At 46.4% G+C, this 22,536-nt stretch overlaps 6 non-coding genes across 6 annotated transcripts; all 6 read left to right on the top strand.

The window, feature by feature from the left end:
• The first annotated feature begins 7,288 nt into the window (after nt 1-7,288).
• TRNAC-GCA (transfer RNA cysteine (anticodon GCA)) lies at nt 7,289-7,360 on the top strand. Its single transcript has one exon. It is a non-coding gene; the product is annotated as a tRNA-Cys (tRNA).
• A 634-nt stretch (nt 7,361-7,994) lies between these two features.
• Nucleotides 7,995-8,066, top strand: TRNAC-GCA (transfer RNA cysteine (anticodon GCA)). Its single transcript has one exon. It is a non-coding gene; the product is annotated as a tRNA-Cys (tRNA).
• Nucleotides 8,067-8,331: 265 nt separating this feature from the next.
• On the top strand, nt 8,332-8,403 carry TRNAC-GCA (transfer RNA cysteine (anticodon GCA)). Its single transcript has one exon. It is a non-coding gene; the product is annotated as a tRNA-Cys (tRNA).
• A 265-nt stretch (nt 8,404-8,668) lies between these two features.
• TRNAC-GCA (transfer RNA cysteine (anticodon GCA)) lies at nt 8,669-8,740 on the top strand. The gene has a single exon. It is a non-coding gene; the product is annotated as a tRNA-Cys (tRNA).
• Nucleotides 8,741-9,989: 1,249 nt separating this feature from the next.
• TRNAC-GCA (transfer RNA cysteine (anticodon GCA)) lies at nt 9,990-10,061 on the top strand. The gene has a single exon. It is a non-coding gene; the product is annotated as a tRNA-Cys (tRNA).
• Nucleotides 10,062-10,325: 264 nt separating this feature from the next.
• Nucleotides 10,326-10,397, top strand: TRNAC-GCA (transfer RNA cysteine (anticodon GCA)). Its single transcript has one exon. It is a non-coding gene; the product is annotated as a tRNA-Cys (tRNA).
• Nucleotides 10,398-22,536: the final 12,139 nt, after the last annotated feature.

Below are 22,536 nucleotides of genomic sequence, written 5' to 3'. Positions count from 1 at the left end.
TGATGTCGACCAAAAAGGTCTTTGTGACCACCATTTAGAAGTGGACAGCGGTGTTGCTTAGCCTCAAGGATGTGAGTAAAAAAAGGTCTTGATGTCAATTAGTTTGTTCGTATAGCAAGTTGTGGCGAATTACTACACCAGGGTGGCCAGATCCTGTTCTGATGGAGTCAAGTTTTTGGTTTTGGTCACTGAGATCAAGCCACACCACAGGTCTGGTTATGCAATTCCATAGGCATGTGGGCAGTGCAGCAAGCTATGGAAAGGAAAATGATAGGCTTTATGCTCAGAGACAGGAAGAGGGACCCCCCCCCCTGTTCTGGGGTCCCTGCTTGCAAGCGAAATTTTGATTTCTATACTGATTTTAACTTATTTTGAACGATAATTCGCCATTCTGCATATGAGCTGAGTGATTCAGAATGCTCCGCAAACCAATAATTTGTGTTTTTTCACTGTACTTACTTATACTCACTAATTGGCTGTACACTCAAAGGAAAAGCTCCATTTCCTTTCCTCAAAAGCCAATGTTCATGTAAAAATTTTGATGAAACAGTTGTAAAGTGTTGTACGTGGCCGTGTGTGTATGTGGGTGGTGTGTGCGTGGAGGTTTCAATGCACCCAGGGACAGTAATGCTTTCACATTGCCACACGTAATCAGTCTGAAGTGTCTCTGCCGAATTTTTTATGCTTTTGAAATATTTATCATTACCTCTGCTTTTGGCTGTACCGAGCAGTATGGTTTAAGCTCTTACAAGCATTTGAATTTAGAGTTCTCCGTTCCTGAGGGAGGGCCACAAAATAGCGAAGGAATTAGTTGACCTGTGGTATATAGCAACTCATTGGTAAGTGCTTGGATCGTCATAGTTCTGGCTGCCCCCAAAGTGAACTGCAGGGAGTATTAGCAGCCACAATGCAGAAAATTGCATTGCACTGACCAGCTAATTTGAGATGAGTGCTGCGAAAATTTTAGCTGATTATGTTCAAGAAGAACAGCGCGAAAAGACAAGGACCACAGGAAGATACACAAAGACAAGCGCTGACTTTCAACTAAAGATTTATTGCTCGGAACGTGGAAATAAATACATCCGGTTCTAAGCAACAAAAGGAACAAATAGAGGTGATACACACTTGCCCACGCACACAAAAAATACCAAACAGATACAGCAGCATTACTTCCTTGCAGATAGAAATTCTAATTCTTTCTTTGACAACGATAAGGAGGGACTACTGATACATGCGTCATTTAGCCGGGCGATTTCAGCGGCTTCAATGATTTCCCGAGTCAGCGTATTGGGGTGTCTACTTAACACTTTTGTTCTTGTTGAACATGGCATACCAACTCGCCCAAGCATCAGTCCTAATTAGCTGATTATCTTGGCTGCCAACACTGAGTACACATTGCCTTCGTTTTTAAGCATGCTACAGGCTACTGAAGACATCAAGTGTGAGTATTACCCATTAGCAAGGAGGCCAGCCTTGAGAATATGAATACTGTCCTGAAAAATACAGCCACTGTACTTCAGGAGTGCATTTATCTTTATTTACGATGCCCTTATTTACACAAAGGTTTTTGCCTTAATTTCGCCTGTTTCCTCACCAACCGTAGCACAGAATATTTCCAAGGCCTTTTTGCCAGATTTATTTGTGATGCAAAATGCAACTGGGCAGCCAGTTCCAAAATCATCTACAAAAAGGAGTGTCACCAGCTGGGAGCCCAAACCTGCAAGAATTTAGTGAGAAACATCAATTGTGCGACTTTAAAATAGACAGCTCTACAGTAAAACTCGGAGGACGGGTTGGTCAAAACTGCATAGGCAATATCTGCAAGAGTTTTGAAAAAATTTGATCACCATAAGTAGTAACTTGCAGCGAAACTAGAATAAGGCACTTTTACGATATCTCCTGTACTTTTTTAAATGCATAAGTTTATACCATTGCACAATTAATACGGTTTTAATTGATAATGCAGAAGATTTTGGAATTTGTCCTCTAGTTAAAGTTGCTAGGTAATTGTGGCATCAAAAACCATGAAAAAAAAACTTCACTCAACATGTTAATGTCATATTCACTACTATAAGAATAGTAAAGAATAAAAAAACAGCACAAATACAAACAGAACTGAACAGCTCTATTATACTACGAAACGTTCCAAAGCCCTTTTGCAACAGACAGAAGCAAATTTTTGAAGTAAGCGAAGATTCTTGTCAAAGTCACAACGGTGTTCGTCAAAAAGTGTGTGGTGAGTATCAGGAAAAATGGAGCATACGTCGGCAGGAAGGGGCAAAAGATGGCAACGAGTGAAGCACGACAGTGAGTGACGCCACTGCTCGCCCGAGGTTGCACAGTCTCCCATTGGGCCCGAGAAGAATAAAGACTGTTCAGCTGGTGTCAGCACCCGCTCCCTTTGGATAGCATAGAAGCTATATTTATATACCTGCCTCCATCATTCCTTCTTTCCTTCACAGGGCAGGGATGCATAATTTTTAATTCTTTTTTAATACGTCCCACCATTATAGAATGTGCATGTTCTAAGTTACCGCCCTCTACAAGGCGTACTACTTTCATGTGTTTGCAAACTGCTTATAACCCCTGCACACAGAACATGTGTGAGGCGTTTCGAAGCATTCTGCGATGCCTTGCAACTGCGCATCCTACCTGATATCTAGTTACTGAATGCACAGAGCGTTCAAGAGGCACTCTGAAGCATCTGGCAGTACCTTGCAACTGCACGTCCCATGCTGTGTCTAGGTGGAACCCCCACACTGGGGGTTCTCAGACTGGGTTCCGTGAAACCCTCGAGTTACCTGGACTGCTTTCTGGGTTTCCCAGACACCTAAATACATGGATGCCTTAACCCCCGCCTTTTATTTAGCCACTTTACTTTGGGACTAACAATTGCATCTGCCAGACTGTTTCATAGCACAGCTAGTCTGTACTGGCTTTTATGACTTTCATGGCATTTTATGAAGGACTATGCATCTGCACTCTTCCTTGAATGCATGTTATGCAGGTATGGAAAGACGCCAATGCACATGGAGTTCCTTGGCACCTTTTGAAAGCCATTGCTGTTCTCTGAGGCAAAAAAAATTACGAGCATCTGCCCTACAGAAATACACAGAGCATTCAAGAGCTGTTTTAAGTGCCAGAATGATTTCATTACGATTTCATTTCATTGCGACAGAATCTTTTGGTCTGTAACGGTTTATTGCATGCAGACTGGCACTGCATGCAATACCACTTTGTGTAATTACCACATCTAAGGATGGTGAAAAGTTTATTGTTATTGATAGCTTAAAGCATGAACCCTCAGAAATGTAAAGCCACATTATTATTAATCTTTTTGTGCTATACTCTGCTTCATACAAACCAGTCAACACTGCCAAAGCTAGCATGCTTGTCCGCCCTGAAAAAATGGTTTGCCATACAACTCAAGTGAACACAGGCATATTTCGTTTCGATAAATATCACGTACTGTGGCTGATAACCTCCTGCACTTCATTTCGCATCTTTCAAAATTTTCGTCCTGAGACTCACTGAGACTTTGAGAACAGTGACATGACAGTACAACACTCGGCAGGTGGGGCAAATAGCTCTGACTCCATCCGTGCCGAAAGTGTAGTTCGCACTCTGTAAGAACCTATAGCCAGAAGGCCTGAACATTGACCACTTCAAAGCTTCGACTGTGACTTCCAATGGCAGCTCTTGGTTTTATACTGCTCTCTGTTTTCTTCCAAACACACATTGAGGTTCGAGAGGAATGAAACGCATGTAGTGGAGTAATATGGTTTGCGGGCACACTAGCTCCGCAGCCTCACCAGCGTCGAATGCTATGTATGAAATGGAGTCAACTACTGCAATGTCTGCATACTGAGCTGCTTTACTGCATTATTTCACTGTTGTCTCAGTTTGTCGGGTGTGAAAAGAAAGCACCGACACACAAATTTTTTAGTGAATTTGGCTTCCTATGTGCGTTGCCACCAAAGATTTTTGACTGCCTGCAATAGAATATGCGCAAGCGTAAGCTGTGAATTGTGAATTTAGCATTTACAGAATGAAAAAATTTGTTCCTGTTCTAGTTATTGCAGGCACTTTGCAAGCAAGGTCAGGATTTCAGTGTGCATGCAAGAGGTTTTTAGATACTGCCTTATGTCAATACTACATAACATGAAACAGAGCGCTTGGTTGTGCATCATAGTTTTGATTTGGTCATTCTACCTTTCCAGAACTCTTAGACTATTTTAAGGAAATATTTGCTGCAAAAGAATCAAGCTCCAAGAAACAAAGCTCGGCCAATGCTCAATACATCAAATTAATGCACTAAATCATGTCACTAATAGTCTTTCAGTCTTGGGCAGAAAGTTGCGGCAAAGTTTAAAATCAAGACCATGACACTTTGCTTGGAAAACAACTTTACATCTCCAGTGCTTTTGGTGGCAATCATTTTTTTGCAAAGCACATGTAGCTGCATTTAATGCTCTCTTTGCGTTTTTAACCTGTTTTTCCCAGTGCCTGAGAAAGAGATGCAATGGGCTTGATTTGTAACTGTTTTGATTGCTCATGTCATCAAATGCATATACTAAACAATACACTTCCTTTGTTTACACTACCAAAGACGAGATGAGTTACAATAGACAAAATATTGTTCATGTGCGAAAGGCGTTTTCGAAAGCGACGCAAGTTAGAATACAAGCTCAGGTAGCCTTAATATAGGATTTTTCTAGAAGACAAAAAGCCTAGCGATATTCTTGAAGCATTAGGAAAAGGAAGTACAGAGGTAGCAGAATGCATTTTCTTTGAAAAAACTGAAAGCGCTAAAGGTAAGCTGTCAAAAATAATTTTGTTTAAAAAACTGCAGGGGCACTGCGACTTGCGCCAACAAAAGCAGTACAGTTATATGCACCAAAGGTGGGTGTATGTATTCTTGATGCCTGTTCTCTGAAGAATTCGGTACTGAAACGTACATAGTCTATTAAGGCAAAAGCCTTTAATGCCTCATCGTTGCCATGAACAAAATGTGTTCCGCCTTTTACTGGCACCTACCTGGATATGTGAGACAGTTACTGCGTAATTTCCTTTCCTCAAATGCAATTTTCATTTTCTTCATTACGGCCCCTCTTTCTCTTTCTTCGTTCACCCCAACTTCCTCCCTTCCTGTACGGTCTGATTCAAGTGTCCACCGGCATGACAGACTTCCTAATGCGGTATTTATTTGCGAGAAACCTATTATTTTCCGTTTTATGGCACTACGCGGATCCAACAGTGACGCAGCTGGTCAGTGCATGCTGCTTCTGTAGTGCGCAGGCATGATGCAGCCGCCGGCAGCTGCGGTAGGCATGGGCATGCGAAACCTGTTTTTTTTTGCCTACCGCGCGAAAGTCGCTACTGACATCAGCGCCACCGCATCTTCGTGACGTCGCGGGTGAAGAAGCATATCGCGTGTTGCGTAAATCAGAGAAAATCGAAAAAAAATTCTCTCGGCCTAACCGCACGTTTGTTCGGGCTCAAATTTCGCACAGAGGTTGCATTTGGAGGTCAGTTTTGTTTTATACCACATTTAGGTGGGGTACTTGCCTGATTCGGTCAGAATTATTTGGAAATTCCCGTCGTCTGCGGCGACGGGGAACCAAAATCGAAAGGCTTCTCAGCAGTGGTACCCGTAGCGCCATCTCGTAACAACCGGAGAAACCCAAGTGTGCTAAATTGGTGAGCAGATCATCTTTTCTTGGTGCTTTCTGCTGCGAAGCAGCGCAAGACATCACCGAAAATGCGGTCGTACAGCGATCAAGAGAAGGCCATGGCCGTGACTTGGACGCGAGTCCAAGCGAGTCCAAGTCCTCCTACGCCGCCCTCCCCGGTAGAGGGCTCGCTTCTCCGGTTGTTACGAGATGGGGCTACGGGTACCACTGCTGAGAAGCCTTTCGATTTTGGTTCCCCGTCGCCGCAGACGACGGGAATTTCCAAATAATTCTGACCGAATCAGGCAAGTACCCCACCTAAATGTGGTATAAAACAAAACTGACCGCCAAATGCAACCTCTGTGCGAAATTTGAGCACGAAGAAACGTGCGGTTAGGCTGAGAGAATTTTTTTTCGATTTTCTCTGATTTACGCAACAGTCTAGTGAAGAAGGTACCGGAACGATGCCGCACAAGTAATCGCGGTCACTTACACTTCTAAAGTTGGCGGGCAAGTCCGACGAAAGCCCACAGCCCGGAGAACACAGGAGAAACCGCAGTCTGGAGAAAGTTGCAGGGAGGGATGCCGTCAATTTCAAATATATTTCGCCGAGTGCAGCTCACAAGCCCTCCGATCTCAAAAGTCGCGGCCACGGTGTAAGAATAAGTAAGCAAAAGAATAAAGTATTCTTACACCGTGGTCGCGGCGCAAACGCTACTGCGTGTGCGCGAATGCTGAAAAAAAAAAACGTGTGGCCTCCGAGATTGCGAGCTCGTGAGAGCTAGCTCGGAGGTTTTGCAATGACCTGCAAAGCATTTTAGCCATGCTTGCACAGATGGCGCGAGTTGTCCATTACGAAGTTTATTGTGCACACGCATGCGCACGGGACTGCACGCTACCCAGGGACCCGGGTATGCCGGGCAATGGCATCTGCGCTCCTGCGCGAACGTGTCAAATAGGAATAGCCGAGTGGGGTTGTTTACAGAAAAATGTAGCGAGTTTTGAACGCGTACGAAAAGAATATGTTCATGCAAGAGCAACATGTTTTGCAGAAATCTTTCCCAGAAATCACCGCCACCGCCGATTTCACTCGGCCTGTCGCTGTACTCTTTAACCACACCTGGGGACGTGTAGCGCGATGTCATGGATTTAGACACGCATCCCATCACCTTCAGGACGCTCTGCTGCAGATTTTCCGGTGGGGACAACGGCTGTATGCTGTCAGCTCAATTCAAAACGGTGGCATTTGTACGTGTCGCAACCGCTTGCGCGCCACGAGGGCAGCAGTTGGTGGAGTATTTAACCCCTAGAGAGCATCAAGTGATTTTTATCGAAACGAGGCGAAAACTTAGTGGAGGCTCCCCAAAACCGTAGTGCGAACCCGTAGCGACGCCGTAGTCCGCGGGCTGCAGCAGTGAGTAGCGCCGGAGAACGGCAGGCCACCAACTTGGGAATCAAATGTCATGGTACGCTGCACTCCGGTGTTTTGCATTAGACGGCTTTGCGGCTTGTAGGACCGGGTACCTTTCTCGCCTGCCGATCACCAAACCACCACTACTGGTTTCAGCATATGCTTAATTTACAAGTAGGGCATGAAGCGGCCTGGGGAACCAAGCGGGGATATAGCTCAGTGGTAGAGCATTCGACTGCAGATCGAGAGGTCCCCGGTTCAAACCCGGGTGTCCCCTATTTTGCGTCCTTTTTTTTCTTCTTTGAACTTGGCCCGTAGTTACGGAGAACGGAAAACTGTGCGAGTTCATATTCAGCAGCTCGAAAAAACAAGCGAAACACGACACAGGCGTAGAAAACTGGATTTTAAGCACTGACGTCACAGCGGCCGCCGTTTTGTTGCCTGTGAAGCACTCGGAAAAGCTGCGGGCGCGTGTAAAGGGATTATCTCCTCCTGCTCCGGCCTATACAGCTCGTCGGTCGAAAAGCCGTTGGCGTATAGCCGGGGATATAGCTCAGTGGTATTTATTACAGTGATGTAATGTTCTCAGTAGCATTCGACTGCAGATCGAGAGGTCCCCGGTTCAAACCCGGGTGTCCCCTATTTTAATTGCGCCTTTTTTTTTCCTTCTTTGAACTTGGCCCGTAGTTGCGGAGAACGGAAAACTGTGCGAGTTCATATTCAGCAGCTCGAAAGAACAGAAGAAACACGACACAGGCGTAGAAAACTGGATTTTAAGCACTGACGTCACAGCGGTCGCCATTTTGTTGCCTGTGAAACACTGGGAAAGGCTGCGGGCGCGTGTAATGGGATTATCTCCTCCTGCTCCGGCCTATACAGCTCGCCGGTCGAAAAGCCGTTGGCGCATAGCCGGGGATATAGCTCAGTGGTAGAGCATTCGACTGCAGATCGAGAGGTCCCCGGTTCAAACCCGGGTGTCCCCTATTTTGCGCCTTTTTTTTCCTTCTTTGAGCTTGCCCCGTAGTTGCGGAGAACGGAAAACTGTGCGAGTTCATATTCAGCAGCTCGAAAGAACAGAAGAAACACGACACAGGCGTAGAAAACTGGATTTTAAGCACTGACGTCACAGCGGTCGCCATTTTGTTGCCTGTGAAACACTGGGAAAGGCTGCGGGCGCCTGTAATGGGATTATCTCCTCCTGCTCCGGCCTATACAGCTCGCCGGTCGAAAAGCCGTTGGCGCATAGCCGGGGATATAGCTCAGTGGTAGAACATTCGACTGCAGATCGAGAGGTCCCCGGTTCAAACCCGGGTGTCCCCTATTTGGCGCCTTTTTTTTCCTTCTTTGAACTTGCCCCGTAGTTGCGGAGAACGGAAAACTGTGCGAGTTCATATTCAGCAGCTCGAAAGAACAGAAGAAACACGACACAGGCGTAGAAAACTGGATTTTAAGCACTGACGTCACAGCGGTCGCCATTTTGTTGCCTGTGAAACACTGGGAAAGGCTGCGGGCGCGTGTAATGGGATTATCTCCTCCTGCTCCGGCCTATACAGCTCGCCGGTCGAAAAGCCGTTGGCGCATAGCCGGGGATATAGCTCAGTGGTAGAGCATTCGACTGCAGCTCGAGAGGTCCCCGGTTCAAACCCGGGTGTCCCCTATTTTGCGCCTTTTTTTTTCCTTCTTTGAACTTGGCCCGTAGTTGCGGAGAACGGAAAACTGTGCGAGTTCATATTCAGCAGCTCGAAAGAACAGAAGAAACACGACACAGGCGTAGAAAACTGGATTTTAAGCACTGACGTCACAGCGGTCGCCATTTTGTTGCCTGTGAAACACTGGGAAAGGCTGCGGGCGCGTGTAATGGGATTATCTCCTCCTACGCCGGCCTATACAGCTCGCCGGTCGAAAAGCCGTTGGCGCATAGCCGGGGATATAGCTCAGTGCCAATTTGTTTAGGCGGGTGAAGGATGGCGGCCTGAGTCTGGGACACTTATTTCTGCGGCAGATTGTAAGCAGATTTTGTTTTGTGCGCGATGTAAGCGATCCGTTTTTGCGCACTGTGTGCCAATTACGGCTCGGAAATGCACTGCCGGACTTTGTTGTCACAACCGAAAGTTTCTCGGGACGTATTTTTGGTTACTTTAGAGAGGTTGTCGTGAGTGTTCGATTCCTGTCTGTTCGATTTTCGTATGAATATTTATCTTCTGTTAGCAGGAAGAAGTTGTATAAAGATTTGTGCGATATAGTTCTTCCACAACCTATGTACAGGGCCTTATACAATGGAGGCCAGGGACGCGACGTACTTAAGCGTGTGAAGGCGATGCAGGTGCCGCCAAGTGCAAAAACTTTTTTCTTTAAATTACATACCGGAACACTACCAGTAAAGGAATTCTTGGAAAGGAAGCAGTTATTTCTACCTTGGGGATCACATTGTTTAATTTGTAAACAACCAGAAACAATAGACCACGTTTTTTTGCACTGTTGGGAGGGGGTATACTTTTGGGACATTTTGCAACGGACTTTAAAAAGGAATTTCCGCTCGACGCTCATGGTATTCGGTACTTGCCTGTGGAGAGTGAGGATGGGACACCATTCGACCTCATTATGCTAATGGGCCTCCATTGTATTTGGCGCTCCAGAATGGCAGGATATCATTGCGATCCTGATGCACGGCCTGCACGGATCTATTTTCGGGAGTGCATGCATAAGTATATTGAAGTTCAGAAACTTGCTCCTGAAGCTCCCGAGTGGCTCGAAAGAGTCGAGCCTTTGGTGACGCTTAAGGAGTTTTAATATGATGAAGCCACGCACCCCCGGGCGGATAGTGTTGTTAATTATTGCTCATTGCGCTCTGTAAGTGTATTTGTGTACTGTGGTTCTTGCCGAAGTCAGGCAATAAAAAAAAAAAAGGGGATATAGCTCAGTGGTAGAGCATTCGACTGCAGATCGAGAGGTCCCCGGTTCAAACCCGGGTGTCCCCTATTTTGCGCCTTTTTTTCCTTCTTTGAACTTGGCCCGTAGTTGCGGAGAACGGAAAACTGTGCGAGTTCATATTCAGCAGCTCGAAAGAACAGAAGAAACACGACACAGGCGTAGAAAACTGGATTTTAAGCACTGACGTCACAGCGGTCGCCATTTTGTTGCCTGTGAAACACTGGGAAATGCTGCGGGCGCGTGTAATGGGATTATCTCCTCCTGCTCCGGCCTATACAGCTCGCCGGTCGAAAAACCGTTGGCGCATAGCCGGGGATATAGCTCAGTGGTAGAGCATTCGACTGCAGATCGAGAGGTCCCCGGTTCAAACCCGGGTGTCCCCTATTTTGCGCCTTTTTTTTTCCTTCTTTGAACTTGGCCCGTAGTTGCGGAGAACGGAAAACTGTGCAAGTGCATATTCAGCAGCTCGAAAAAACAAGCGAAACACGACACAGGCGTAGAAAACTGGATTTTAAGCAATGACGTCATAGCGGCCGCCATTTTGTTGCCTGTGAAGCACTGCGAAAGGCTTCGGGCGTGTGTAATGGGATTATCGCCTCCTGCTCCGGCCTATACAGCTCGTCGGTCTAAAAGCCGTGGGCGTACAGGCACCGCGTATCGAAAATAATAGGGGGCTGTCTAAAAAAAATTCAGTAGCAGATCCTCACGCGCGTGCGACCTGCATATATGTTTATATTTATCATGTAGATAATGTAAATAGATTTATTGTCAGTGTACCCCTCCCCCTGTCCTTTCTGCTATCCCCTCACCTCTTTCTTTTCACTTCTACACACTGCCTGCTATCCTTTATTTCCGCTGCCCCAGCTCAGGTGCTTCCAGCAGCGATAGCAGATGCCGCACCTTCCATATGAAATGTACCAATAAAACCACTACTACTACCAAGTTCAGTAGGAGAACCAATGACCATCATAATCCGGTCCCTCTCAACCAGCTATTTCTGGAATAGGGGACTGTGGCTATGAAGCGTTGCCTCCGAGAACTCATATGTCGGATCGTGAAGGCTGTCCGAGTCTGGGTTTTCTTGACATTCCCAAACTGTCTGCCCAACTGTTCCACAGAAGGGGTAGGACGAATCGTATGTGTCTAGGTACCATTCACTCATTAAGTACGGATTGGGCAGAGTGTTAGTTTGTAGTCGCCTTATTATGTGCTCTTCATATTTGCTAAGTATTTTGTGAGGAAGACTACATTTCCTTCTTATGAACTTATAATACTCGGTAATTTCCTCCTAGTTCAGTAAGGGTGAGGGGTTGTTAATTTTGTCAGAAAGAGGTTGTGTGCCAGATGCTCGGAGGAGGAGAGCTCGAGCAGCTGCGTTGGCCGCCTCATTGCCCGTCATTGAGAGGTGCCCTGGCGTCCAAAAGATCTAGACATGTAGGGATTAGACGTTTCCAAAATTTTCCAACACGGAGGGCCCACGCGATCCCTGGGGTAATTGCGTACCGCTGCCTGCGAGTCGGACATAATCGTTGCCTCGCCATTCTTGGATATCGCTAGCGCGATAGCTGCTTCTCCAGCCGATGTGGTGTCCACCGCTTGGATAAGGCTGTTTGCGATTATATCTCCCCGGGGTGATGCTGATACGGGGTGACCCCTTTAAGGGGTCGAGCCGCATCGATAGATCTTGTCCTTGCTTCCATCCCAACGTTTACAGAGGAAACGCAGCGAAATTTTACAGAGGTACTGCGTTTCACGGCTAGCGATGAAGCATCATCATCAGCCTGACTACGCCCACTGCAGGGCAAAGGCCTCTACCATATCTCTCCAATTAACCCTGTCCTTTGCCATTTGCGGAGACTGTATCCCCGCAAACTTCTTAATCTCATCCGCCCACCTGACTTTCTGGCGCCCCCTGCTACGCTTGCGTTCTTTTGAAATCCACTTCGTTACCCTTCATAAACATTAAAGAAAGGAACGAGCACAGTACCCTCAGCACAGCACTTGAGAGCTATGATTTGTTCCGCAGAACACCTCTCCAGCGCTCTAAACAAGACCACACACGAGTGTACGTACGGGTGCTGTCAAAAGTAAATGGAAGGCATTATTCACGAAAAAATTTAATCATTGGCCCCTCAATTCATGCATCCTTGAACACATATGTGCAGCCTAATTGTGATTTTGCGAATTGCACTGTGCACAAACAAGCATTTACGATTATGCTTTAGATTTAAAGAAATTAAAATTTTTTGACGAAGTCGACTTCCATTTAATTTTGACGGCGAGTGTACATTGACTGCCAACAGCGCAACCGACGCAGACAAAGTAGAAGAAGACACAGGACAAGCGCTGACTCACAACTGAAATTTTATTCAAGGAAAGTAGTACATTTTATAGAAAAAGTGGCCAACTTATCAGCTAGTAAACACAACCCATGTTTCTACGTGGCATCAAGGTATGCAACCTCACTGTCATATAATGAAATAGATGGCTTACTGACGCATAACCTTGTTTTTTTCCTCATGTGATATGCTTCCATAATCTCACGTGTTAATCGGGACGGGTGTTTGTAGAGGATATCACAGTAAGGCAATGAAGGAAAACAAGATTGGCAGTCTCGAACATGGTCAACTAGATTATTAGATTTGTTAGCTTCCAGATTATTTGCATGCTCTTGATGCAACGCTCCGTCTGCCCGATATATATTTGTCCGCATGACATTGGGATTTTGTAAACTACCTCTTCTGCGCATGGCACATACATTGTTTCGTGCTTAACCCCACAAGTTGTTTCAGATTCTTTTCGTTGCCCAGCCTTTTTTTCCCAAAACAGCACAAACCTTTTTAAGTTTCTTGGGTGCGGAAAAAACCACCCCTACGCCATACCGGTTTGCCACATTTTTAAGATTATGTGACAGGCGATGTACATAAGGGAGAATGGCAAACTTTTTTCTTTCCTTCTCTTTTCCCGGACTAGGCACCAAATATGGATTCTTAAGCTTTCTAGCTACCTTGTTACAGCCCAATAACATAACACCATCCGGGTATCCAGCTTCCTTTAACCTTTTAACTTGTTCATTGAAGCTATTGGTTGCCATATGGATACAAGATTTTGATAATGAGGACGAAAGAGATGAGACAACAATTCCTGTTTTAACTGTTTTCGAATGATGCGATTTATAATTTAACAGCGGTTTTCCCATCCTTGGACGATATTCCCAACAGACGTGTCCCGTCTCCACCTTCAAACTCAGATCTAAAAATTGTGGATGCCACGATCAACAAAGGACAAAAAATATCGCTAATCACTGGTGCCACTCTAGATCCAATGCAAACACCCGCTTTTTGGGTATACAGTTTACCGTCCCATTCAACGAACATTGACTTTAAATAAAAAGACAGCAGCTCAAGAAAGCTAGCCACAGAAATGCCACACCCTCTAATAAACTGTTCTTCATCATTGTCAATTGTTACACATTTTGAAACCGCCTTCATCAATTCATTGTGAGGGAGGGAATAGAACAAATCGACCATGTCAATACTGAACACTGTACATGAGCCTGGATTATCATGTCGCAGAAAATTTACCACACTTTCAGAGTTGCGGACTCTGAATGGGTCCTTAATGGCCAAGGTAGCCAAATATTTCTGCAAATACCCTGAAATTTCGTACTGCCAAGTGCTCCTCTCAGTTACAATAGCCCGAAATGGCATACCATCTTTGTGCGTTTTCGCTGAGAAAAAAATTCTTAAACTAAGTCCTTTTGCCTTGTTGACACTTGCTTTAAGCCGGTCCAGGTTCATACCCTCCAGCAAACGCATAGCTCCGGCTTTCACCTTTCCTGGTTTTTTCGAAACCGGGAGCTATGCGTTTGCTGGAGGGTATGAACCTGGACCGGCTTAAAGCAAGTGTCAACAAGGCAAAAGGACTTAGTTTAAGAATTTTTTTCTCAGCGAAAACGCACAAAGATGGTATGCCATTTCGGGCTATTGTAACTGAGAGGAGCACTTGGCAGTACGAAATTTCAGGGTATTTGCAGAAATATTTGGCTACCTTGGCCATTAAGGACCCATTCAGAGTCCGCAACTCTGAAAGTGTGGTAAATTTTCTGCGACATGATAATCCAGGCTCATGTACAGTGTTCAGTATTGACGTGGTCGATTTGTTCTATTCCCTCCCTCACAATGAATTGATGAAGGCGGTTTCAAAATGTGTAACAATTGACAATGATGAAGAACAGTTTATTAGAGGGTGTGGCATTTCTGTGGCTAGCTTTCTTGAGCTGCTGTCTTTTTATTTAAAGTCAATGTTCGTTGAATGGGACGGTAAACTGTATACCCAAAAAGCGGGTGTTTGCATTGGATCTAGAGTGGCACCAGTGATTAGCGATATTTTTTTGTCCTTTGTTGATCGTGGCATCCAGGAAAATCTGTCTGGATTGGCGTCACGCATTTTTCGTTACGTCGATGACTTCTTAATTTTTGTAGAAAAAACTAACTTTTCTAGGCGCATGACTGATGTACTAAAAGTATTTAAAGAAAATGCTTTAGGTCTCGAGTTTACCACTGAGGTCACGGTCGGTAGCAAGCTACAATTTTTAGATCTGAGTTTGAAGGTGGAGACGGGACACGTCTGTTGGGAATATCGTCCAAGGATGGGAAAACCGCTGTTAAATTATAAATCGCATCATTCGAAAACAGTTAAAACAGGAATTGCTGTCTCATCTCTTTCGTCCTCATTATCAAAATCTTGTATCCATATGGCAACCAATAGCTTCAATGAACAAGTTAAAAGGTTAAAGGAAGCTGGATACCCGGACGGTGTTATGTTATTGGGCTGTAACAAGGTAGCCAGAAAGCTTAAGAATCCATATTTGGTGCCTAGTCCGGGAAAAGAGAAGGAAAGAAAAAAGTTTGCCATTCTCCCTTATGTACATCGCCTGTCACATAATCTTAAAAATGTGGCAAACCGGTATGGCGTAGGGGTGGTTTTTTCCGCACCCAAGAAACTTAAAAAGGTTTGTGCTGTTTTGGGAAAAAAAGGCTGAGCAACGAAAAGAATCTGAAACAACTTGTGGGGTTAAGCACGAAACAATGTATGTGCCATGCGCAGAAGAGGTAGTTTACAAAATCCCAATGTCATGCGGACAAATATATATCGGGCAGACGGGGCGTTGCATCAAGAGCATGCAAATAATCTGGAAGCTAACAAATCTAATAATCTAGTTGACCATGTTCGAGACTGCCAATCTTGTTTTCCTTCATTGCCTTACTGTGATATCCTCTACAAACACCCGTCCCGATTAACACGTGAGATTATGGAAGCATATCACATGAGGAAAAAAACAAGGTTATGCGTCAGTAAGCCATCTATTTCATTATATGACAGTGAGGTTGCATACCTTGATGCCACGTAGAAACATGGGTTGTGTTTACTAGCTGATAAGTTGGCCACTTTTTCTATAAAATGTACTACTTTCCTTGAATAAAATTTCAGTTGTGAGTCAGCGCTTGTCCTGTGTCTTCTTCTACTTTGTCTGCGTCGGTTGCGCTGTTGGCATTCAATATGTACCACCAACTCGCCCGTTTGGCTATAGTGTACATTGACGTTGCGTGGTGATTGAAGTGATGGCCACATGTAAATTCTACTGGGTTTCATCTGGCTGAACTGAAATCCAAGCACACGACGGTCGAAAGCGATGCCATCGCGAACCATTCTAGCTTTGTTTCAGCGTTATCCAATGGTATCTCAAAACTGCTTGCCTTAACAATGCAACAACAAACTCGAGTCGTGCTTCCATTTTTCTGACATTCCCTCCGTGTAGGAACACTTAGCTCTGGTGATCTTGACGCTTCTGCTTGCACAGCGGACGCGTGCCGACACGGCGACGATCTGCGGATTGTCATCGGTTCTGCATTTTACACGGACTACTAATAGATGGAGGCTAATAAAGAGTGTTTAGCTTGAGTTAAGGACATGCAGCGAGCTGTGGAAAGAAAAATGATAGGTGTTACGTTACGAGATCGGAAGCCTGCAGTGTGGGTGAGAGAACAAACACGGGTTAATGACATCCTAGTCGAAATCAAGAGGAAGAAATGGGCTTTGGCATGGGCATGTAATGCGAAGGCAGGACAACCACTGGGGGGCGCCAGAAAGTTAGGTGGGGGTTACGGTAGCCGCAGCTGGCGAAGGACAGTGTTAAATGGAGAGACATGGGAGATGCCTTTCCCTGCAGTGGACGTAGTCAGGCTGATGATGATGATGAATACAAAGCGTTCACCTAAAACTAGGCGCCAACGTTCGGTGAAAAAAGCATGACTCATTTGTGCCGCAGGCACACTTGTTAATGCGCTCAGGTTTATCACAAAGTCCTCTCTCCCCCCCCCCCCCCCCATTTTTTTTTCTTTTTTAGCCGCCTCGGTGGCTCAGTGGTTATGGTGCTCGGTTGCTGACCCGAAAGACGCAGGTTCGATTCCGGCCGCGGCGGTTCACTACGGCGTCCCTCATAGCTTGAGTTGCTTTGGGACGTTAAACCCCAATAAACCAACCAATAAACCAACAACACCTGTTTGAAAGGGGTCCCTTCCTCAAATCTAGCCTTGCACAACAAAGAATGTCGTCATAACACCTCCGCGCCTGCTGCCCAACCATGTATTCCACTTTTTAACGACACACAGATCTTGTACAATCACAAGAATAGATTAACTAGGGAAATCACCGAAGCATTTCATATTCACAAAAACCGCGACACATGCGTAAGCACCCCATCCGTCCTCGTTCATGACTGTGAAATATCGTATCTTGACCATCATGACTGATTTTGACATCTTATCAGTGTCGTTGGGGTAGATCATGCGTGCTCCTGGTTGTTAGGATGGTTGGTTGGTTGGTTTGTTGGGGTTTAACGTCCCAAAGCGACTGAGGCTATGAGAGACGCCGTAGTGAAGGGCTCCGGAAATTTCGACCACCTGGGGTTCTTTAACGTGCACTGACATCGCACCGCACACGGGCCTCTAGAATTTCGCCCTCAAGAAATTCTAGCCGCCGCGGCCGGGATCGAGCCCGCGTCTTTCGGGTCAGCAGCCGAGCGCCGTAACCACTGAGCCACTGCGGCGGGGCCCTGGTTGTTAGGAGAGTATATTTTTTGTGTTCCTTGCAATAAACCTTCAGTTGCTAGACAGCGCCTGTCCCGTCTTCTCTCTTGTCCCTGGTGCTGCGCTGTTTACTTGAAATACACGCACGCTATTCATTTTTTTGCGCGTTCCCTTGAGCGAACCAAAATTTTTACCGCAATAGCCAAACCGATGCACTAGCTTTTGCATTCCATAGCGCAAAAAGCTGGCCTCCAAGTGAAGCGCAAACCACGACGGTCACGCAGATTCAAAAATGATGCCATTCCTGACGAAGCAGAAAGCGCAGGCCGCCCAAGGCCAGCTTTTCTGCACGATCCGGGAAAAGAATAAACTCTTGATGGGAGCATTGCGAGCGTTTCTGGCGAGCAGTGATGGCAGCAGCGCGGCTTCGCTGGTGTCGGCGATAAGGCGAGCATAAGATCATCGAGTCTGGTCGGCCGGATGTGCCGACACCCCTTCGTTCTCTGCTGCACATCTGCTGATAGAACGCGCTGGCATGCAGTTATTCCCACTTCGGCCACCGCTCACGTGCCCCGTCTTACTTTTGGCGCACTTGTATGCCACTGCTGTAGCAGTGGTGAGTGTCGGGGATACATCCGAGCTATCGATAGATGAAGCGGAGGCCGATGAGGTCGCGGAGGCAACAACTCGAAAGAGGTACCGTCAGCCCCGCCTGTCGAGCCTACCGCAGAGCTGAAGGAGAAGACAGCCGAGGCGCCGAAGGCACATGCTTCGGGGGCGGATAATTCTACCAGTTCAAAGGAGACTATGAGCAATACCAATAGTGTACCCGTGATCACCCAGAGCCAACAGCACGACAACATGGATGTAGGCGAAGATGTCGTGAACAACCAGGCTGCCAAGCGCCCGCCCTCGCGATGACACCGATGCGGCGAAAGGGAGCCCGGAAGACTGCTCAACTGTGGAGCCACCTTCAAAGGTGACGGCGGTTAGGCGGACGTCGTTCGAGCCGCGGCCGAATGAATGGGCCGAACCGCGGCCAGCGCCTAAACCGCCGTCGTAGTGCCCTACCTGTGTTCGGCAAGGTTTTACGGCGCGGCATCAGCATTTGTGTCTGTGGCTCATGTGTGCGGTGCTGTGATGACGACTGATCGACTCCTCTCGAAAGATGGCAGAAGGAAGGACACGCACGTAAGGTTTACACTATCATCGAGTCAGAGGTGGGCCCGGTTTGCTGGTTGCTAACTCCAACTGATGGCTTTTAAACTACGAAATCCTCTGCGGATTGCCACCCTGAACGTCCGGGTACTGGGTGCAAGGAGGAGGCAGTGCCAACCCAGCCATCTTTTCCTCTAAAATGAGCTTGATTTGGTGGCAGTCCAGGAAACAAAGTTTGAAAGCGAGGGACTAACGGACAGAATGGTAGCACCATTCCGAGTTCAGAATGATATCTGCGTATGTCACTCCATCGGTTTATCTGGTGGATGTGCTTTGTTTATAAGAAATAATTTGGAAATAATCGCAGAGTCTGTCACTCTCTGTCGGAGCGGGCGGCTACTTGTTGATTTCTCTTTTTCTGATAAATGCTGGCGTGTAGTATGTATTTATTCTCGAGTTTTTGAATGCGAGCGTAAAATTTCTTTCCAATAGCTTGAGATGTACTTGCGTTGTGAAAAAATGATTTTTTAGGGGACTTTAAATCTGTTTGTAAGGCCGCAGACCGAGCAAACTGCGACATTGTGCGTGACAAAAGTGCCCAACTGTTGAACATCTTGGTTTTAGAAAGTAACCTAGATGATCTAGATAGTGTTATAAAGGACGGTGTACGCCCACTGTTCACACACTTCCAGCGTGGAAGTAATGCGAAACTGGACAGGGTGTATGTTTCTTTGGAGCTCGCTGCACTGTCCACTGGCTACGTTGTTAAGCCGATCCATTTTAGTGACCACTGCTTCGTATTAACTACAGTAGGGAATAAGGAGAGGAAGACACGCTTTAACTGGCAGACCTGGATACTAAATACAAAATTCCTGGACGACGAAGCTTTCGAAATTGTCGTGGTGGAGGAAATTGAAAAGTTGCTGGTCGCCGCGACAAATTATGCCACGGAATGAGAAAAATTTTAATTCAACTAATAAAAATAAAGGCTACTGAGATAAGTTTTGTAGCGACGTACAACGAAAGAAAACAAGAAAAAGAATTATGCGATGAACTTAAGTACCTTACTGAACTGGAATCTTATCAACCAGAATGCTTCACGAAAGAAATACGGGCCGCCGCGGTGGCTCAGTGGTTATGGTGCTCTGGTGCTGACCCGAAAGACGCGGGTTCGATCCCGGCCGCGGCGTTTGAATTTCTTTGGAGGTGAAATTCTAGAGGCCCGTGTACTGTGCGATGTCAGTGCACGTTAAAGAACCCCAGGTGGTCGAAATTTCCGGAGCCCTCCACTACGGCGTCTCTCATAGCCTTAGTCGCTTTGGGGTGTTAAACCTCATAAACCATAAAGAAATACGGGAAGTAAAAAGCAAGCTCGACGATATCAGTAGTGACAGGTATTGAGCGGCAGTGATTAGAACGAGGGCCGAAACGCTCTGGGCAGGCAAGGCGCCGACATAAAGGGCCCTATCCGATGAAAAAGGCACGCATGCAGCATAGAAATTAAGTGCTCCATGTGCAATAATGAGGTAACAGATCAAAAAGGAAAAATCTACGCAGCCTTCAAAGGGTATTTTCAGGAGTTGTTTGCCCTCCAGAGCTTAGCAAAAAATGAATTTGAGCAGGATTTTTTGCAGTTGATGCCGAGGCTTGAGTTCCGGCATCTGGCATGGAAGCTGGGATTCCACGCCTGAAAATTCTGCTCAGATGCATTGGTCGGTGGTGGCAAGGAAAAATTTAGGAGTACCCTTTGACAGTTACCGCGAATCTGAGACTTACCGGAATAAGCAAACGAATCGGGCAAAAGTAAAAGAGCGTGGATAGGAGGGAGGACAATTGTCAATTTTTACACGTGCCACTGTCTGCAACGTTTTTCTGGTGTCCAAAATTTGGTATGTTATGAGTGTTTTGTGCGTGCCGAGAGTCAATGTGCGGAAAATTCACCGTGTGTTTGCAGACTTCATTTAGGTTTCAAAGTGGGAGAAGTCCAGATGATGCAGTTTCTTCCGCCCTGTGAAAAGCGGGGGTCTTGGCCTGGCACATTTATTTCTACGCCAAGTCTTGTTGTGATTCATGTACCCACGCCACCAAAATCATGCCTTCATACGGACAGTCATGCAATCGCGCCTGTGGAAACACATTCGAGGTTTCATAGTCTCGGCTGCTCAAGGATCTCTATGTGCTGTTACTGGTGCTTGTTCGAGGTTGTGCTTGCATACCAACTGTTGCACTTGCGATTTTCTATGGAGTACCTTGGTACGGTATCTAGGAAAAAACTATACAAAACATGGTTGACACCCTAACTCCAATACCCCTGTACCGCGCACAATATCGTGCAGGCCGCGGGGCATGATGTTCTGAAGATAGTGAAAAAATTGGCTGTGGTTTAGCTCTGGTTGTACCTGGTTGGAAGCGATAGCTTCGGACCACTGGCAACGCCTAGTTTCGCTATGGCCAAGCTTTCAGTGGCTGGCTTTGTTTATCTTGGCTGACCCTGGACTTTCTTAGGTTCTCTTGGCTGATCACGGCCTTTCATAGTTCATATATGAAACGAAGACACATTTAGGCACCGCGAACCAATTGCCTATGCAGTTAGGTAACGTCATACCAGATGGCGCGGCAGAGCGGCGAAGCGCAGATGCGGCGGTTGCTAGGCAACGGCTCTTGCAGCGTCTCCGGCGCACAGTTGCAGCCACGGGCATACGGCCGAGGTGCGACCATGCTCGACGAGGCGAAGTGGCTGGCGTAGTGAGACTATCGCTTCAAAACGTGCCCGTTAAACCGCCTCTTAAAAACTGTCTTCAAATCGCACACAGGGACACTCCCTGCCAGAACTTGGCTTGAAGGAAAAGAAATATACGTGCCGTGGACAACAAACTGCTTACTCTGTAAAAAGCCGGAAACACTAGAACACGTTTTTATAGCTGGGACACAATATTTCTCTGTGACGTCCTCCAGGGCACCGTTAAAAAAAAAAAAAAACTCTCCGTACTTCCGTACGGAAGAAGGTTTCTACCAGCAGAAAACACAGGAGGAACAACTTATGACCTAATAATGCTCTTGGGCCTTCACAGCTTGTGGAGGACAAGAATGCAGGTGCGGCATGCCGATGTCAACATTCAATCTGTGCGAGAAAGAGAAAATTTTGTATTGTGCCGTGTGTATCAGAGAAGTGCATCTGGTTAAGTCCAATCCGCCTGACTGGCTTAGCTTTTTTGATGATTTGATCGCATTAAGAAAATTTTAGCAGATTCACGACAGACTGAGAAAGGCTGATGGGTTTTTTCTTTGTTTTGTCAGTGTTCTGCTTTCGTGGTGTGTTGAAGATCAGGTATTAAATAAAAAATCACAGCTCGATGGTAGAGCATCCGCCTGCAGATCTAGAAGTCCCCGGCTGAAACCTGGGTGCCCCCTCTGGGTGTTTTTCTTTTTTAACAGAAAGTGACATTTATAGTGGCACTTTCCAGCAAAGCTGTGAAGATCATGACCTCAAATCTTAGTTATTAGCTGTTTACAAAGAACAGTCCGCTTTATTTACCTCAGGCGGCGTTACTGGGACATCTTTCAAGGAGGTTTGGACAGGGACAGCTATTCACAGGTGGCAGCTAGAAAGTCTGGAGGCGATGGAGAGGAACGAAACAAAGTAAATCCCAGAAATGAGGTCACTGATAACACGAAGCAGAAACCGGAAGTTGTGAAGGAAGTAGAGAGCACCCGAGTGCTTATCGCTGGTGACCCAAGCATGGGGAGGTGCAAATGAGCTATAATGGCGGGCGCTAAGTATGATAGGGGAGTATCAGTCGAGATTTTCCCAGGGAGCACAATGAACGCGGAGCGGATAGAGACGAAAAGCAAAGTTTCGGAGAATGTTGCAGGGCGCAGTTTATTTGGTAGTGGTAGCGACGGAGCTAAATGATGTCCTGAATGGTGACGCCGCACAAGTAGTGAAAAGATTATCTGAGGGAGTGGATGGTGTAAGGGCGATAGCACAGTAAGCGCAGATCGTGGTGTGCACAGTGCCGGAGGTGGAAGGACGGAACGAAGAGGTTGCGAAAGACGTGGTCACTTTTAATCGAGAGATAAGGAAGTTAAGCCTGGAGAAAGGCTTCGAAGCCAGAGACATAAACAGGGAACTGTGTGGAGCAGGAGCTGGCAGAGGGTTTGCACGAGATGACATCTATTTCAGTGGAAGTGTGTGAGCAGAGATCGGCTGGCGCCTGGCAGGTAGGGTAGTAGCTTTTTTAGGCGGTTCACGGACGCTTCAGGCGTAGGAGTA

The sequence above is a fragment of the Amblyomma mixtum genome, chromosome 4 (genome assembly GCF_055824585.1).
Source record: "Amblyomma mixtum isolate Tamu chromosome 4, ASM5582458v1, whole genome shotgun sequence".
Taxonomy (NCBI): Eukaryota; Metazoa; Arthropoda; class Arachnida; order Ixodida; family Ixodidae; genus Amblyomma; species Amblyomma mixtum.
The sequence above is the reverse complement of the archived record's forward strand: the minus strand, read 5'-3'. Positions and strand labels throughout refer to the sequence as shown.